At 48.7% G+C, this 18,776-nt stretch overlaps 1 protein-coding gene across 5 annotated transcripts in view; it reads right to left on the bottom strand.

Moving 5' to 3' along the window:
• Positions 1-18,776, bottom strand: part of Schip1 (Schwannomin interacting protein 1) — a 212,429-nt gene that overhangs the window by 145,533 nt on the left and 48,120 nt on the right. For 2 of the 5 annotated variants that reach the window (XM_071683018.1, XM_071683020.1), the window contains exon 1: positions 10,914-11,285. The exons of the other annotated variants lie outside the window; for them this stretch is intronic. The gene's annotated coding sequence lies outside the window, so the exon portion shown is untranslated. Of the gene's footprint in view, positions 1-10,913; positions 11,286-18,776 lie in introns of those variants that run through there. 5 annotated transcript variants of the gene reach the window in all.

Here is an 18,776-nt window from a genome sequence, read left to right as displayed (position 1 = left end):
AAGCTGCTGACGTTCATTTTCTGTGGTAGATACATGACCCAACTTAGTATCGTCTGCCAATTTCGATATACCTTACAACACAGTCTATTATCCATATCATAGATATATATACGAGGAAGAGACCCGGTCCAATGATTGATCCATGTGGCACACCACTTGTTACGTCCAACCGTTCTAGAGGCTTGACCATCAGTCACTACTCTTTGTTTACGGCCAATCAACCAATTTCCCAACCGCCGAAGCCCAGTTCCATTTAGAGAACATGACTTTACTTTTGTTAGTAACCTTTGATGTGGGACCTTAATGAATGCTTTTTGTAAATCGAAACAGATGACATCAACTGCTTTACTTTCATCATTCATGTTGATTATATCATTAAAGAAATCAAGCAGATTTGTAAGACGTAAAACCATGCCGCGAAATGGTCCTCTAAATGCTTTGTTATGTTATTTCGACTGTTGGTTTCCTGAAGTTCACCAACTATAGATGTTAAAGTAATTGGAAGAGAAAAGAAATCTGCCTTAAAAAACACAGGTAGTAGCTTTTAAGGCAAGACATGTGAAGGGTTCCAAAGCTTAGAGGTGTAGGGGAAGAAACAGATATCATAACAACTCATTCTTGAGTCACCATGGGCCACATAGTAACCACGCGACGCTGTGGTTTGCCGAGTTTTACATAGATTGTTAAAGAAAATCCAGAAAGAGTAAAGGCGACAATGGTGTTCAAGACACTGGCGATAGACGTCCCATGACAAAGGCGACTGAAAAGATAATGAAAACAATATCAGTGACCAGAAGGAAAGCTGGTTATAGCCTGTTCTGACTGGGATCACCTCCTGCGCTCCCCTCAACCTCCATCTTGGGTGGAGACATTGAGTGGAACATAACAGGCCCTCGACACAACATGGGAACACAAGAGACCCTTCTACTCTGAGTAGGGACAAAAGAGGTCCTCTACACTGAGAGGGTTTTCAACAGGCCCTCTACAGAGTGGGGACACAACAAGCCCTATACACTGAGAGGGGATACAACAGGTCCTCTACACTGAGAGGGGATACAACAGGCCCTTCCACAGAGTGGGGACACAACAGGCCCTCACACAGAGTGGGTACACGACAGGCCCTTACACAGAGTGGGGACACAACAGGCCCTCACACAGACTGGGGACACAACAGGCCCTCACACAGAATGTGGGCATGACAGGCCCTCACACAGAATGTGGGCAAAACAGGCCCTCACACAGAGTGGGGACACGACAGGCCCTCACATATAGTGGGGACACAAAAGGCCCTTACACAGAGTGGGGACCAACAGGCCCTTACACAGACTGGGAACACAACAGGCCCTCACACAGAATGTGGGCACAACAGGCCCTCACACAGAGTGGGGACACGACAGGCCCTTACACAGAGTGGAGACACAAAAGGCCCTCACAAAGAGTGGGGACAGGACAGGCCCTTACACAGAGTGGGGACACAACAGGCATTCATACTGAGTGAGAACACAACAAGCCCTCTACATAAGATAGCGAGACGACAGGCCCTCTACAATGAGTGGGGACACAACAGGCCTTCTACATTGAGTCAGGAAAAGGAGCTCTGCCTAAGCTGTACTAAACACTAACAAACATGTGGCGAAAAACACCAGGGGGACACTGCGGCACCACTGGCGAAACTGTGATACAACCACATCAGAGACCGAGTTTTTCTGTGACCCATCACTAGAAACATACCACTGGAACACGGCCAACATCAGTGGGAGGAAACGCTACACAAACATACCACAGGATCACAACCATCATTACCATCACAGCCAACATCAGTGGCAGGAGACGCAACAGAAACCTATCACAGGACCACAGCCAACATCAGTGGCAGGAGACGCAACAGAAACAAACCACAGGACCACAGCCAACATCAGTGGCAGGAGACGCAACAGAAACCTACCACAGCCAACATCAGTGGCAGGAGAGGCAATATATACACCCAACACATCATCACCAGCAGGACTGATAAACACAGACGCACAGTTGGTGATGATAAAGCCAAGAAATTCGGTACACTTGTGGACTGAAATACTCTCGTATATTTTCCGGGAGAGGCGTAAATGTTGGCCTGTGTTGCAACGTTATCTGGCGAGTCAGAACTTTTGATGTTATAAATCTCGCCAGACGGCAGGAAATGCTCGTACACTTCTACCACACAGCCACTAATTCCAGGACTAATTCTGCAATGCTGGATGGGCTTCGTGTACGTTAGCAGGGACTGGATGACACGCTGGCTGGATTTGACGGTCGGTTATCAGTAGAGAAACGTAAGAAAATGAAGGCATGTCCGGGAGAAATGGGGTAAAACAACGAAAGCGAACGCGCGCAATTTTTCATTTCCTGTTTACGTTAACTCGGAACACACGGATTACCCTCGAAGGCGCATTATACATTAAGCCAGCTTTTAGGCGTGAAGCTCCAGGTGGATCACATCCAGCCCCAGAAAGGACCACTGCAACACCTACAGTGGACAAGAGAGAGGGACGAAGCTACCGTAACTGCAGTGTAGTCAGTGGAGCCCCATTTGAAAGAACCATTTTACAATCCCTCTCAAAAACCTGAACTCACGAAGCAAAAAAAGTTCACTATTTACCCCAAGTTCAACAAATGTTCAAACCTGAATGTCATGAATTTGTTTACCCATATCCAGGTGGGAGTTAGGTAGGAACGTGTTTCACATGCTCCTGCTTCTGTTTCTGTTGCTACAGGTCATCGTGGTAACGTCCACTCACTGGCTGAGGGTCGTGATAACGTCCACTCACTAGTTGAGGATCGTGGTAACGTCCACTCACTGGCTGAGGGTCGTGGTAATGTCCTCTCACTAGCTGAGGGTCGTGAGTATGCGCGTTCTCTCCACCACTTCCTGGCAGGTTTAAGTGGCGGCGTTCTCATCTCAAGAGAACTCCCTGGTAACGTTCACTTTCTCCCACGAAGAGCGTCACGCCCCCATACGCTACACTAACTCTTCCTCCCACATGTTGGGCCGACAGATCCCATTAAGACTTTACGGTTCTCGTTAGATATATAGGCTGTCCAGGGCAATGGAACGGAAAGTGTCTACTGTTCCAGATGGCTAGAGTCAGCCAGTACCTATCACGACTGAATGTGGACCCTAGGATATGACAGGATCACTGAATGCTACTCACAGAGGACTATGGCTCTTGGACTTCGACTAGAACACCCATTACCACCCTCGGAGGAACATAGCTCATGGACTTCGACTAGAACACCCAGTACCACCCTCGGAGGAGGAAGGTTCTTGGACTTCGACAGGAACACCCAGTACCACCCTCGGAGGAAGAAGGTTCTTGGACTTCGACAGGAACACCCAGTACCACCCTCGGAGGAAGAAGGTTTTTGGACTTCGACTGGAACACCCAGTACCACCCTCGGAGGAAGAAGGTTCTTGGACTTCGACTGGAACACCCAGTACCACATCCGATGCCGAGATAGTCCAGCCATCCATCGAGCGGAGCGTCAAATTATTCCAGTAGAAAGAAAAAGTTTTCCAAGGAGTTCCAAGGCCTACTTTCATCACGGGGGGAAAAAAAAGATAAAAGAAAACTGAGGGAAAAGAACTTTTAAGACGATCGGGGGGGAAACGTGGTCATTTTAAAACTGTGGAACTCTTGGAGAGAAAGAGAAGGGAGAGTGCTGGTTATTGGTATATTATTCCACTTCCTTTGAAATGGGGAAAAAATGTCTAACTGTAGAACCTACTGCAAAGATCTACCAAAAATTTCTTCGTCGTGTGTTGATGGTAAGGGAAATATAAGAGGCACCGAGAGTTCGGGAGGTCCCCAGACTCTGGGGTGGGTCGCCGTCAGCCGAAAGAAAATGCTTTCCAACATATCCCACTGGGAAAAGTTATCGAACGAAATGAAAACTTGACTGACTAATTCCTGGAGCAGACCTGGCCCAGGCGAGGATAGCCTCCCATCCTCCACTGCGATGAGGGACCGGGTCTGTGTTACCCTCTACTGTGGTGAGGGACCGGCTCTGTATTACCCTCCACTGTGGTGAGGGACCGGGTCTGTATTACCCTCCACTGTGGTGAGGGACCGGCTCTGTATTACCCTCCACTGTGGTGAGGGACCGGATCTGTGTTACCCTCCACTGTGGTGAGGGACCGGGTCTGTGTTACCCTCCACTGTGGTGAGGGACCGGGTCTGTGTTACCCTCCACTGTGGTGAGGGACCGGGTCTGTGTTACCCTCCACTGTGGTGAGGGACCGGGTCTGTGTTACCCTCCACTGTGGTGAGGGACCGGGTCTGTATTACCCTCCACTGTGGTGAGGGACCGGGTCTGTGTTATCCTCCACTGTGGTGAGGGACCGGGTCTGTATTACCCTCCACTGTGGTGAGGGACCGGGTCTGTGTTATCCTCCACTGTGGTGAGGGACCGGGTCTGTATTATCCTCCACTGTGGTGAGGGACCGGGTCTGTGTTACCCTCCACTGTGGTGAGGGACCGGGTCTGTATTACCCTCCACTGTGGTGAGGGACCGGGTCTGTGTTATCCTCCACTGTGGTGAGGGACCGGGTCTGTATTACCCTCCACTGTGGTGAGGGACCGGGTCTGTATTATCCTCCACTGTGGTGAGGGACCGGGTCTGTATTACCCTCCACTGTGGTGAGGGACCGGGTCTGTGTTATCCTCCACTGTGGTGAGGGACCGGGTCTGTATTATCCTCCACTGTGGTGAGGGACCGGGTCTGTGTTACCCTCCACTGTGGTGAGGGACCGGGTCTGTGTTATCCTCCAATGTGGTGAGGGACCAGGTCTGTGTTATCCTCCACTGTGGTGAGGGACCGGGTCTGTGTTATCCTCCACTGTGGTGAGGGACCGGGTCTGTATTACCCTCCACTGTGGTGAGGGACCGGGTTTGTGTTATCCTCCACTGTGGTGAGGGACCGGGTCTGTGTTACCCTCCACTGTGGTGAGGGACCGGGTCTGTATTACCCTCCACTGTGGTGAGGGACCGGGGTCTCTGTTACCCTCCACTGTGGTGAGGGACCGGGTCTGTATTACCCTCCACTGTGGTGAGGGACCGGGTCTGTGTTACCCTCCACTGTGGTGAGGGACCGGGTTTGTGTCATCCTCCACTGTGGTGAGGGGACAGTCCTGTCCCACCTCTCCTTCCACTGCGTTGAGGGGACAGTCCTGACCCACCTCTCCTTCCACAGTGGTGAGCGAACGGTCCTGTCCCACCTCTGTCTTCCTTTACCTTCCACAGTGGTAATGCTGTGACTTATCCCACCACTCTCATATTTCTCCCACTCTTAACTCCAGTGGCTCCTTACTTCATTCAGACACCCAACCCCACTTACGCAGAGATAGCCACAACCTCAGAACCGTCCAGCTGCCACCTCTACATAGGGAATCCAGTCCTCCAGAACCCGGTGGATGTAGAATGGCGTCCGCTCATTACAGAGGAGTCGACACAGCCCCGGGACTGATGCCTTCTCCTTCAATGATACTCTATTGTAATGGTGGCGATTGAGTCGGTCCCACGGCTATCAGTGAGCCGCTGGAAGGCTCCCTCCCTCACTCCCGCACGAAGGATGGGACACACGTATGTACCCGAGTGGCTAATGGGGTATCCTGTGGTTAACCAGGTCTTGAGCATTTGTTACGAAGACCGCGTGGTCCAGGGCCGTACCGTTGTGGTCAAGGGCCGTGCCGTTGTGGTCAAGGGGCCGTACCGTCGTGGTCAAGGGCCGTGCCGTTGTGGTCAAGGGGCCGTACCGTCGTGGCCAAGGGGCCGTACCGTCGTGGCCAAGGGCCGTGCCGTTGTGGTCAAGGGCCGTACCGTCGTGGTCAAGGGCCGTACCGTCGTGGTCAAGGGGCCTTACCGTTGTGGTCAAGGGGCCATACCGTCGTGGCCAAGGGCCTGTACCGTTGTGGTCAAGGGCCGTACCGTTGTGGTCAAGGGGCCGTACCGTCGTGGTCAAGGAGCTTACCGTTGTGGTCAAGGGCCGTACAGTTGTGGTCAAGGGGCCATACCGTCGTGGCCAAGGGCCTGTACCGTCGTGGTCAAGGGCCGTGCCGTTGTGGTCAAGGGGCCGTACCGTCGTGGCCAAGGGCCTGTACCGTCGTGGCCAAGGGCCGTACCGTTGTGGCCAATGGCCCACAGATGAACAGACACCACCAATGACAGATCAAAGAGGAGTAAGTCCAGACGAAGAAGAGACAATCCATTATGTCACCTTCAGCGAGTGATGGCAAATGTCAAGGGGCGTTCTCCACCCTCTGGAGATGGGTGAGGCACCAACCCATAAATCCCATCACCGTGGCCGCCTCCTGCTCGGTTAAGTCCCCAGATCGCGTGCGACACGCCGCAAATGCGTCCAATGTCTCTGTTGATGGCTTCCGCTGATTGTTCCTTCAATATTTAATCGTATTTCATATCCCTCATTTGCATACCGGTGATCGTATAATTCCACTGTACGAGCCACCGTCGCCCGGTTATGAATGGTGTGGGACGTTCTGATGGTGAGGGGATAGTGAAGCTTAGGTACGTTCTGATGGTGAGGATAGGTGATGGTGATGGTATAATGAGGCTGTGGGATGATGTGATGGTGAGGACGAGTGATGGGGATGGTATAGTGAGGCTGTGGGATGATCTCATGGTGAGGAATGGTGATGATATAGAGAGGGTATGGGACGTTTTGATGGTGAGGAAGGGTGATGGTGATGGCTGAATGAGAGCTTGGCATGATCTGATGGTGATGGTACAGTGATGGTGCGAGACTATCTGAAGGTGAGGATAGGTGATGGTGATGGTACAGTGATGGTACGAGACTATCTGAAGGTGAGGATAGGTGATGGTGATGGTACAGTGATAGTACGAGACTATCTGAAGGTGAGGATAGGTGATGATGATGGTACAGCGATGGTACGAGACTATCCGATGATGACAGGTGATGGTGATGGTACAATGAAGCTGTGGGACAATTTGATAGTTAAGATGACTTAAGAGTTATAGTTTTCATGCCAGTAGGTCAAAGGTTAAGGTCAAAAGACCAGTGACCGCGATGGTATCAATGGATTTTCCCCGATGACGTCTGTGCTCGCGAGCCGTCTGTCTGTGGCTGTTGGTGTCTTGTGTCTCTTCGCGGTGTCGTCTGGTTGTCTCTGGCATCTTACTCCTGTGTGTGTGTGTATGTGTGTGTGTGTGTGTGTGTGTGTGTGTGTGTGTGTGTGTGTGAATAGTCACCTACTTCAACGGTAAGGGGAGAGAGAGTTGTACACTCGTTGGGCCCCGTATCTTGAAATTCTCTCAACTATCATACAACTTTTGACATTCTTATATACTCTCAGCGTTTATAGTTTAGTTATTTAGCTTACCCCATCCATCCTCTTATGGGATATTTCTTCACATCTTTTCTAAGAAATTGCTTGCCTAGTTTCACGCTATGGTCTCTGCTTATTCCTTCTCTGCATCTTTCGAAGAACTATTTGCTGTCGAAGTCATTAAGCTGGTTAAGAAACATGGCCTTTGTGATCAAGTCACACTTTCATCTTCTCTCTTCCATGGCAGATATATCTATAACCTCTAATCTTTTAATGTATTTATGCTCTTTATATTCTGGTATAATCATACTCTGGACCTACTCCATCATTTCTTCCTTTAAGTATGATGACCAAATGTGAGGGGCATATTCTAATTTTAGCCTTATGTAAGAAGTGAACAAGTTGGAGGATATTTTCTTAGTGAGGTACTTGAATATTATTCTTATACTTGCCAGCTGACACTTTGTTTTCCTTCTCTAGTCCCTCTGAGGTGAAGCTCTGGCCACAGATTAGGTACAAAGTCAACTCTCAAGTCTCTCTCAGAGACAGATTCCTGCAGCTCATTATCTGCTGGATGTCATTCAAGAAAGGGGATTTCATTCACTCAGTTTCATCTCCATAGCTTTGCACTTACTTGGACCGAATCTCAATAATCGAATACGACATCTATGTTGGCATTTGCTGAGGTCTCATTGTAAGCTGATGCAAACCCTTATCATCCTCTTCTTCCTTCATGACTTTGGCATCATCAGCCAACACATTCACGTATGAGTTCAGTCCATCCAACAATTCATCTACAGAGATCATGAAAAGCAATGGTCTCAGGGCCTCGCCCTGCCATCCTACTCCTTCACCAATCTCCTATGTGGCACGGTGTCAAATGCTCTCTGACAGTCCAAGAATTTACAGTCCATTCGTCTTCCTCTTATCTAAAGCAGAGCTCAGTCCCTCGTAGAAGTCTGAGGTTCGCTACACATGAAATCATATGCCCTGGATTGATTTTGTTTCTTAAGTGGGTCATTTTGTGCATGTGTGTTCATTTCGTTTTCCTTCTTTCTTATAATCATTTCCTGTGTTTTACAGACTACACTCGTCAAAGAATGATCTGCTGTACAGTGCAATTTTCTTATTTCTATTCTCTATTTTAAGACAGGCATATTTGCCTTCATACTTTCTCTCATTACTATACTTCCCTCAAGCGACAAACTGCCTGTCAAGCGTATCATTTCTTCAGCACATATGAAAAACTTGATCAGGATCAAGAGTCTTATATGGTTTCAAGGCTATTTATCAGGTTACTTATATTTTTTCTAGGCTTTCCAGTGGTTTCCAAGACCTTTTCCCTGTTCCATCTCACTGGTGTTGGGGCTGCAATGCCATCCGCTTTGAAAACCCTTTTCAACTTGTCATTCAATTCCTCTCGTATCTTTCATCATTCATTCATTCTCTACCTTCTCTCTGAATCCCTTAACCAATTCGGTGTTTATTAACTGACAGTTACTTCTCTGACTGATATAACAAAACGTTTTAGATTATCTCTGCTTTGTCTACAATAGTCCTTAAAAGAATATGTCCTTCTTATGGTGTCAAATGCGCCATCTATATCATTCTTCCATGCTACTCAATCACACCAAAGCCATTTTACCTTTCGACATCTCTTGTTGGACTATATCTCTCTCTTGCCTCGCCTACCCTCTCCATCTGCAGCTGACAGTACCCGTGTTTGTCACTCGTTCACTGTAGATTTCGCACAGCCTTCCATAAACAGTGGTGGATAGTTTGGCCACGAGTCTATTTTCCAGTTCATCTTCTTAACAATATTGTGTAACTATGTGTAGTTACCATGACTGTATCTCCTCGCTGCGCCTCGTTTTCCCGTCTGTGTGTGTGTGTGTGTGTGTGTGTGTGTGTGTGTGTGTGTGTGTGCCATTACCAACTGTAATTACCTATTTGTACCGTACGGGGAGGGAGTTTTACACTCGTGGGGTCCCCTATCTCTACCACCTTCTCAAATCTATGTAGTCTGTCTGCATCATTCATGTCCTCAGTCATGTTATTCTATTCATCAACTACTTTTATGCTATAAAAGGATCTCTTTATAGCATTTTTTTAAACAAGTTTCTTGTTCAATATCATGTTGTCTTTGTGTGTGTGTGTGTGTGTGTGTGTGTGTGTGTGTGTGTGTGTGTGTGTGTTTACACATGTTTGTTAATACTTGAAGTTGTTGGTGTCTGGCACTGCTGGTGGCAGTGGTTGTTGTTGTCTGGCACTGCTGGTGTCAGTGTTTGTTGTTGTCTGGCACAACTGGTGTCAGTGATTGCTGGTGTCTGGCATTGCTGGTGGCAGTGGTTGTTGGTGTCTGGCATTGCTGGTGTCAGTGGTTGTTGGTGTCTAGCACTGCTGGTGTCAGTGGTTGTGGTGTCTGGCACTGCTGGTGTCAGTGGTGGTTGGTGTCTGGCACTGCTGGTGTCAGTGGTTGTGGTGTCTGGCACTGCTGGTGTCAGTGGTGGTTGGTGTCTGCACAGGTTGTTGGTGTCAGCGATTGGTGAAATCTTTGGCATCTGGTGAGTCTCTGTGCCATATGGTGTCTATGTGACATCTGGTGTCTGTGTGGCATTTTGTCTCTGTGCCATATGGCATCTGTGGCGGGTGGTCTCTGTCTGTGGCGGAATGTGTCTGTGGCGGGTGGCGTCTGTGGCATATGGTGTCTGTGGTGGGTGGGGGTCCTTGCATCTACGGATAGCTGTGGCCTTTGGTCTGGGTTCGTGCAAGTCAGTTTTTTGCTGTTGTCACGTTTCTGATTTTTTCCCCCCGGCTGTGGCTGTGTTGTCTGTGTGTGTACATTGTCTACTGGTTGTTGTCGACGGATTCAAACTGTCGAATTTCATTTTCCATGGGTCATGTCCTTAATACTTCCGCCATGGAAGACTGGCAATATATCATGATGAACGTAACATTGTGCATGGCACCTGATCATTTATGCATGTTCCCCCTTGAATTTCCACGAATCATTAGGTTTACGTTAATTAGCATATAATCATGCACAACAAAGTGATTAAGCCTTTAATTACCCAGGTTAAATACGTAACGCTATAATAATTATTTTTGTTTGTATATGATCTCTCACTGTTTCCCTTTGATATCTATCAACTCAGGCTCATTAAATGACCCAAAAAAAAGCGAATCTCTTAATGACAAAAAAGTAGTTACTGGCCTTCGATTCCATAGCCTAATGAGCTTAACTAGGCTGGTAAAGATATACTAATTAAGATCCTCAAACGTAACCCCCATTCTATGACACATATGTAAGCTACATCAAAATGGTCCCACACACTTCATGTGGTATACATGGAGACGTTTGACCTTGGAGCACCCAAACAAATGAGTGGATCCAGGTGATCATCACAACCCATGACCAGTGACCCACTGTGATAAATTACAACCTACTGTCACCACACTGCGCGGGAGTACAATGCAAAATCCTGGCCCAGTTCTCCGTCCGGCCTACCCTCAGCGTGTCTAAGCCCAAGCTCGAGCAGCCACGGGGCAAACTAGTCCAACTTTGTGCACTTACCTGCTACACTCTCCATGGCTGTCATGCCGTCTTCGCGGAGCCAAGCTGGCGTGGATATCGGGAATAACTGTTCCTCCGTAAACTAGTCCATCAATGTTTTCACAGCAGTGTACACTCCAACGCAACTTTCGGAAGCACCACAAGGTGTCCAGGTCTCTCTCAACAACAGGCCAAGCACGCACGCACGAGAGCTGCCAACAGTCAATGCCTCACAAGCGAAACGATGCGAGATGTTTACTCCGCGCAGGAGACACGGAGACTCTGCTCTAGAGCCGATGTGTGTGTCTCACGATGGACTGTCCAGCAGACTGGGTGTGTTCGGAATCAGCAGGAGCAGGGCGACTCCCTCCCTAACGCTGCCTGCCTCACACCCAGTTCTGCTTACGATGACCCACCGTGGGTTTCAGCACGCATCTCACACGGAGAATTTTCTTTATCCCTTACATTTAATCGGCGCTCTCCCTATGGCGTTTCAACAGCTAGAGCCACTCCTGGGATACCTCAAAGGGTGTAGAGGGCGTGAATAATGTAGGGTGTATGCAACATACAAGAGCAAGAGCGGTATTGATCATATTATGTGCAATAGAAGGAACTGTTGACAACCCTGCACGAGACTAGTCGATACCTCGTTGTCATGACGACGTCGCGCAGGCCTGCCAACCCCAAGCCACAGTTATAATTAACAATTACGTTCGTAACAACGATACCCAAAAAGATGGCGCAATAGATTGGCACGGAGTAGCTCCCTACCCAAGCAGAGCATCAGCACAGGTCACACTGTCGTGGGAATATGGTTGAGAGCGGCCAGCATGCAACAGATCGCTTACAATCACAGGTGGCAACAGTGAATGAATGAAAGAGGCGACATTAATGTTTAGGCAATGAAAATTAATCTATGATTTCTGGCCGGGCAGGCAGAGTGCCACCGGCGACCGCCCCTCGTTAACCGTCTCACAAACACCATCTCATCGCCAACACCGGCCGTGAACAAGATGCAATATGCATGGAGGAATTTATAGCGCGAGTGCCGTGTTGACTGGGTATTTTTGCTCTGATTAATATTCAAATTCTTCCTTGTAAAGGGAAAGTCCGGGTGAGGGTGTGGCTTATGAGGTTGTGAGGTGTGAGGCAAAACCTAGTATGAGGGAATGAGTTGTGAGGCAAGGCCCTTGCATGAGGGCGTGAGGTGTGAGACAGGGTCCTAGATGAGGGCATGAGATGTGGGGAAAAGCCCTCGAATGAGGGCGTGAGTTATGAGGTTGGACTCTAGGTGAGGGCGTGAGATTTGACACAGGACACCGGGCTAGGGTGTGTGGTGTGAGGCAGGGCCTCGGATGAGGACGTGAGGTACAAGACAAATCTTGGATGAGGGTGTGAGGCATGAGGCAAGACCCTAGATGAGGACGTGAGGTATGAGGAAGAGCCCCAAATGAGGGCGTAAGGCAAGGCCTGATATGAGTACATGAGATATGAGGTAGAGTTCCGGATAAGACCATGAGACGTGAAGCAGGACCCCAGATGGGGACTTGAGGTATGAGGTAGGGTCTCGGATGAGAGCATGAGGTGTGAGGTAGGGCCCCGGGTGAGGGGTGTGAGGCAACGTGTGAGCCGTTTAACGCATCGCGTAGGCCAGCCTGGGCGAAACCATCTCTTTCCTAAGTACATAGTGGACGCGTTACGCCCCTAATGCATGCACGTTCCCACGCTGGCTGTGTGAGATGGACCACTTGTTAGGCGAGGGGGTCGCCATACTGTGGTAGTCTGGTTATGCGGTGGTGGTAGTGGTGGTAGTCTGGCTATACGGTGGTGGTAGTGGTGGTAGTCTGGTGGTGTGGTGGTGGTAGTCTGGTGATGTGGTGGTGGTAGTTATGTGCTAGTGGTAGTCCGGTGGTGGTAGTGTGCTAGTGGTAGTCCAGTGGTGGCAGTGTCGTGGTGGTGGTAGTGTGCTGGCGGCAGTGTGCTGGTGGTAGTGTGGTGCTGGTAGTGTGCTGGTGGTAGTCTGGTGGTGGTAGCGTGCTAGTGGTAGTCTGGTGGTGGTGGTAGTGCTGGTGGTGGTAGTGTGCTGGTACTGTGGTGGTGTTGTTGAGGTGTTGAACACCGTCCTCCTCCTTGGCTTTCGTTCATCATGATCCTCAGGTTGGCTGGGCGTGGAGAGGACAAGGAGACACCTGGGGAGTTCCTCGACCTACCTGAGGCCAGACCTGTTGAGGGAGGGGACAAGAAGTGTCAGTTAACTAAATGGTGGACGTTCAAGAAAATACAGTGTATCACAAAAATACAAGAGGTAAGGGCAGCCATTCTTGAAAAGCTATATATATATATATATTTCTTTCTCTTAAACTATTCGCCATTTCCCGCGTTAGCGAGGTAGCGTTAAGAACAGAGGACTGGGCCTTTTTTGGAATATCCTCACCTGGCCCCCTCTGTTCCTTCTTTTGGAAAATTAAAAAAAAAAAGAAAATATATATATATATATATATATATATATATATATATATATATATATATATATATATATATATATATATATATATATATATATATATACTTACACACACACAGACACAGGGAGGAGGGACGAAAGTGAATGCTCTGATAATAAAGGTGTAACTGGAAGCTATATGGGAGAGTAATTGGGAGGGTTGTAGTGTGTATAGAGCATCAGACTAGGGTGAAACAATGTGTTTCAGAAGTGGAAGAGGATGTGCGGATGAGGTAACTGCTGTGAAGAATGTGAGTGAGATACTTAGAGAAACAGATGGATTTGGATATGGCTTTTCCTGGATCTGTAGAAAGCATTTGATGCGATTGATCGGATGCTTTGTGGAAGGTGATACGAATATGTTGTGGAAACAGATTGAATTTGATGCGTTGAGGAGCCTTAAGCGAGAGAGTAAGGCGTGTGTGTGTGTGCGAGTAAGAAGGGAGGAGGGTGGGTGGATTCAGGCAGTGGTGCAGTGAGGAATATGTGTGGAAATGAGGTCATCGTCTGTGAGGTCAAAGATGGGCATGTCTGATGGCATAGTACTCCCATCGATATCTTATGGCTGCAAGGATTAGAAATAAATGTGTTGGAAATGAAATACTTGAGAAGAGTATGTGGTGTGAAGAGGGTTCAGTGAAGAGGTAATGATAGCGTAAGAGAAAGGTGGAACAGTAAGGACTATGTATGACAGAGCTGATGAAGAGGGCCAACTGTAATGGTGTGGACATATGGAGAGGATGAGTGAGGCCAGGATAGCTAAGATGATATATATATATATATATATATATATATATATATATATACATATATATATATATATATATATATATATATATATATATATATATATATCGGGAGTGGTGGGAACAAGGAAAAGGGGGAAACCAAAGGGAAGTGGTAGGATGCAGTGAAGAGCCTTCGATGATCTGGGTTCGAACATGCGGGAAGGTGTGAGGCGTGAAAGGGATAGAATGTACTGGAGCAATGTGGTGTATAGGGAGTGGGGTGCTGAAAATGGACATTCTCTGGCTGTCAGGCGTGGCACACCAAAACCATAGACCTCTGTCTACATCCAGGCTCCACAGACCTTTCCATAGCTTATTCCGAACGCTTCACATACCCTGACTCAGCCCACTGTCAACAGGTCGATACCTGTAATAAAGACATCGTTCTAATGCGCTCTATCCCATGCACGCCATTCACCCTCTTGCAAGTTCAGTCCCCGATCGCTCAAAGTCTTTTTCATCTCCAAATTGGTCTCCTCGTTTTCTTTGTTCCTAGAGTAGGGGAGAAAGCATTCCCTACGTGTCGAAGAAGGCGACTAAAGGAGGCGGGAGTGGGGGACTGCAATTCTCCCTTTCTTGTACTTCAGTTTCTAAAAGACACACACACACACACACACACACACACACACACACACACATATATATGTATATATATATATATATATATATATATATATATATATATATATATATATATATATATATATATATATATATATATATATATATATACATGCGTGTGTGAGTGTGTGTGTGTGTGTGTGCAGGTCCCTCTTTTGTCATATTCTGATTTTTCTAAGCTATCTATCAATCTATCTATCTATCTATCTATCTATCAATCTATCTATATATACTATGACTGAGGAGGTTAGAGAAGGTACCTCTAAGGGTTGTCCAGATATTTAGATGTTATAACATTACAACACTAACTTCACACGAGAAACAATTGTTAAATTTGCAAGACACAGGATGCTGACACATCGCCGAAACTCGAACTATCTCAAAGAAAAACAACTAGAAATCAACAACAGAAAACGGGCCAAGACAGGATACTACAACTACATGCCCCAGCGCCTGACAGCCAATGAACACGGAGCGCTACATGCACGTCCTCCTACATGTACCATCTAACCTCATAGCGCTATCTGTAAGAGCATGGGCCACCTGAAGAAGGTGTTAACGATGTTTCGGTTAGTGAATGTAGCTTAAGTTGACGGTCTTAATGACCCTGGAGAAGGCTACATCACCGGTGACTTCACGACCAATTACAGTGGAGTTCTTCGTCGCTAATGACCTCACCATCGGGTGGAAAAGGCTGACGTCAGACTGCATCATCAGTGACGTCACGACAGCGTCACTAGTGATACTTCAGTGACGTCAGGAAAGACGTCATGCTCAATTTACTTCAATGTTCATTTAGAACGTCATAATACTGGTAGAAATATTTGTCTTGTGGACATATGCAGTATAAGGGAGGCGTGCGATATAAGGTAACTGTAACAAATCATGAGATGACCTGATAGAGGATAAGCACCATTATCACCCCTTTCAAGAGAGTAATTACACACCCCTTTTACCTTATTAATCACTGTGATGGGGCTAATTGGGCTCTTGAGTCATTAATTCGCCGATTATCACGAGGCGATAAGAACTGACAACACCCGGAACGAAGATCGTAAACCGATCTGTGTTTACATTGCTCCAAAACAAATCGCCCCCCTTCCCCCTTCCTTCCCCTTCCTCTTCACCCCTTCGTCCCCAACGGCTTGGGTAAACAATGCCCTCCTCGTCCCAGGTGATGCTGGGGTCCACGAGATGGTGGGCAGAGGGCCGGCCTTGGCTTCGGGAGGGGAGTGGGGAAACAGGAGTGGCGGCTGTTGCCGCAGCAGCAGCAGCAAGCACTGTGATCAATAGCATAGTATGCCCTACAACAGAAAACGAGGCGCACCATTACAGTCGGCTATGAAGACTTCTTAAGCCCGGCCCTCGAAGGCGTCATGCCTCCGGGGGTTTCCGAAGGTTCCGTGTGGAGCCTAGCGGAGAAGCCTCACTACACAGAGCTCCGGGTGGTAGAGGGAGCCTCACCAAAGAAGGAGGGATCCATAAGGTGACTCAATGAAGAAGGAGGGATCCATATGGAGCCTCAGTGAAGAAGGAGGGGTCCATAAGGAGCCTCAATGAAGGAGGGATCCATATTGAGCCTCAGTAAAGAAGGAGGGATCCATATGGAGCCTCAATGAAGAAGGAGGGATCCATATGGAGCCTCAATAAAGAAGGAGGGATCCATATGGAGCCTCGCCGAAGAAGGAGGGATCCATATGGAGCCTCACCGAAGAAGGAAGGATCTGTATGGAGCCTCACCGAAGAAAGGGAAAGGGTCTTAGGGGGCCTCACCGAAAAAGGAAAGATCTATATGGAGCCTCACCGAAGAAGGAGGGATCCATATGGGTTTTAAAACCTTTCAATGGGAAGGGGGGGGGGGGCCTTGGGGGAGGTTTGGGGGGCAAAGAGGAGCCTCACTACAGGCGGGCCTTGGGAGGTGGGAGGCATGAGGAGCCTCACTACAGGCGGGCCTTGGGAGGTGGGAGGCATGAGGAGCCTCGGTAACGCCGACTTTAAAAGCCCTCAAACGCCACATCAATGGGCGGGGGGGCCCCACACCCCGGGTTTCGCCAACAACCGTATTTATCATGAGGGAAAAATATGCTTTCCCCCAGGGAAAAAAACCAGGTGGGGGGAAGTACACCAGGTGGGGGTAAATACAAACCCGGGGGGGGAAATAAAAACCCGGTTGGGGTAAGTACACCAGGGTTGGGGGGTTTAAATACAACCCGGTGGGGGTTTAAATACAACCCGGGGGGGTTTAAGGGAAAAAACCAGGGGGGTTTAAATACAAAAAGGTGGGGGTAAGTACAACCCAAAACACCAGGGGGTTAAGTACAACAGGTGGGGGTAAGTACACCAGGGGGTTAAGTACACCAGGGGGTTAAGTACAACAGGTGGGGATAAGTACACCAGGGGGTTAAGTACAACAGGTGGGGATAAGTACACCAGGGGGTTAAGTACAACAGGTGGGGATAAGTACACCAGGGGGTTAAGTACAACAGGTGGGGATAAGTACACCAGGGGGTTAAGTACAACAGGTGGGGATAAGTACACCAGGGGGTTAAGTACAACAGGTGGGGGTAAGTACAACAGGTGGGGATAAGTACACCAGGTGGGGGTAAGTACAACAGGTGGGGGTAAGTACAACAGGTGGGGATAAGTACACCAGGGGGTTAAGTACAACAGGTGGGGGTAAGTACAACAGGTGGGGATAAGTACACCAGGTGGGGGTAAGTACAACAGGTGGGGGTAAGTACACCAGGGGGTTAAGTACACCAGGGGGTTAAGTACACCAGGGGGTTAAGTACACCAGGGGGTTAAGTACACCAGGGGGTTAAGTACACCAGGGGGTTAAGTACACCAGGGGGTTAAGTACACCAGGGGGTTAAGTACAACAGGTGGGGATAAGTACACCAGGGGGTTAAGTACAACAGGTGGGGGTAAGTACACCAGGGGGTTAAGTACACCAGGGGGTTAAGTACAACAGGTGGGGGTAAGTACACCAGGGGGTTAAGTACACCAGGGGGTTAAGTACACCAGGGGGTTAAGTACACCAGGGGGTTAAGTACAACAGGTGGGGGTAAGTACAACAGGTGGGGGTAGTACACCAGGGGGTTAAGTACACCAGGGGGTTAAGTACAACAGGTGGGGATAAGTACACCAGGGGGTTAAGTACAACAGGTGGGGGTAAGTACACCAGGGGGTTAAGTACAACAGGTGGGGATAAGTACACCAGGGGGTTAAGTACACCAGGGGGTTAAGTACACCAGGGGGTTAAGTACACCAGGGGGTTAAGTACAACAGGTGGGGGTAAGTACACCAGGGGGTTAAGTACACCAGGGGGTTAAGTACACCAGGGGGTTAAGTACAACAGGTGGGGATAAGTACACCAGGGGGTTAAGTACACCAGGGGGTTAAGTACACCAGGGGGTTAAGTACACCAGGGGGTTAAGTACACCAGGGGGTTAAGTACAACAGGTGGGGGTAAGTACAACAGGTGGGGGTAAGTACAACAGGTGGGGGTAGTACACCAGGGGGTTAAGTACACCAGGTGGGGGTAAGTACACCAGGTGGGGGTAAGTACACCAGGGGGTTAAGTACAACAGGTGGGGGTAAGTACACCAGGGGGTTAAGTACACCAGGGGGTTAAGTACACCAGGTGGGGGTAAGTACACCAGGGGGTTAAGTACACCAGGGGGTTAAGTACACCAGGGGGTTAAGTACAACAGGTGGGGGTAGTACACCAGGGGGTTAAGTACACCAGGGGGTTAAGTACACCAGGTGGGGGTAAGTACAACAGGTGGGGATAAGTACACCAGGTGGGGGTAAGTACAACAGGTGGGGATAAGTACACCAGGTGGGGATAAGTACACCAGGTGGGGGTAAGTACAACAGGTGGGGGTAAGTACACCAGGGGGTTAAGTACACCAGGTGGGGGTAAGTACAACAGGTGGGGGTAAGTACACCAGGGGGTTAAGTACACCAGGG

The sequence above is a fragment of the Panulirus ornatus genome, chromosome 35 (genome assembly GCF_036320965.1).
Source record: "Panulirus ornatus isolate Po-2019 chromosome 35, ASM3632096v1, whole genome shotgun sequence".
NCBI classification, from domain to species: domain Eukaryota; kingdom Metazoa; phylum Arthropoda; class Malacostraca; order Decapoda; family Palinuridae; genus Panulirus; species Panulirus ornatus.
Note: the sequence above shows the minus strand (reverse complement) of the source record. Positions and strands in the feature narration are given on the sequence as shown.